The sequence below is a fragment of the Pseudophryne corroboree genome, chromosome 2 (genome assembly GCF_028390025.1).
Source record: "Pseudophryne corroboree isolate aPseCor3 chromosome 2, aPseCor3.hap2, whole genome shotgun sequence".
In the NCBI taxonomy this organism is placed as follows: Eukaryota; Metazoa; Chordata; class Amphibia; order Anura; family Myobatrachidae; genus Pseudophryne; species Pseudophryne corroboree.
Window position 1 is genome coordinate 534,744,003 of NC_086445.1, and position 773 is coordinate 534,744,775.

Genomic DNA, 773 nt, shown 5'->3' on the forward strand with positions numbered 1-773 from the left:
CAGAATTCTTCGCTGGGCGGAGAATCATGTAAGCGCACTGTCAGCAGTGTTCGTTCCGGGAGTGGACATCTGGGAAGCAGACTTCCTCAGCAGGCACGACCTCCACCCGGGAAAGTGGGGACTTCATCAGGAAGTCTTCACGCAGTTTGCAAATTGATGGGAACTGCCTAAGGTGGACTAGATGGCGTCCCACCTCAATAAAAAGCTAAAAAAGGTTTTACGCCGGGTCAAGGGACCCTCAAGTGATAGCTGTGGTCGCACTAGTAACACCGTGGGTGTTCCAGTCGGTCTCTGTATTCCCTCCTCTTCCTCTCATACCCAAGGGCTGAGAATTGTAATAAAAGGAGGAGTGAAAACAATATTCTTTGCTCCGAATTGGCCAAGAAGGACTCGGTACCCGGAGCTGCAGGAAATGCTCTCAGAGGACTCAGGGCTTCTGCCTCTCAGACAGGACATGTTGCAACAGGGGCCCTGTCTGTTCCAAAATTTACCGCGGCTGCATTTGACGGCATGGTGGTTGAACGCCGGATCCTAGCGGAAAAGGGCATTCCGGATGCAGTTATTCCTACGCTGATAAAGGCTAGGAAAGACGTGACAGCAAGACTTTTTCACTGTATATGGCGAAAATAGGTTGCTTGGTGTGAGGCCGGGAAGGCCCTACAGAGGAATTCCAGCGGGGTCGATTCCTGCACTTCCTACAGTCAGGAGTGACTATGGGCCTAAAATTAGGATCCATAAAGGTCAAGATTTTGGCCCTATATATATTTTCTCTA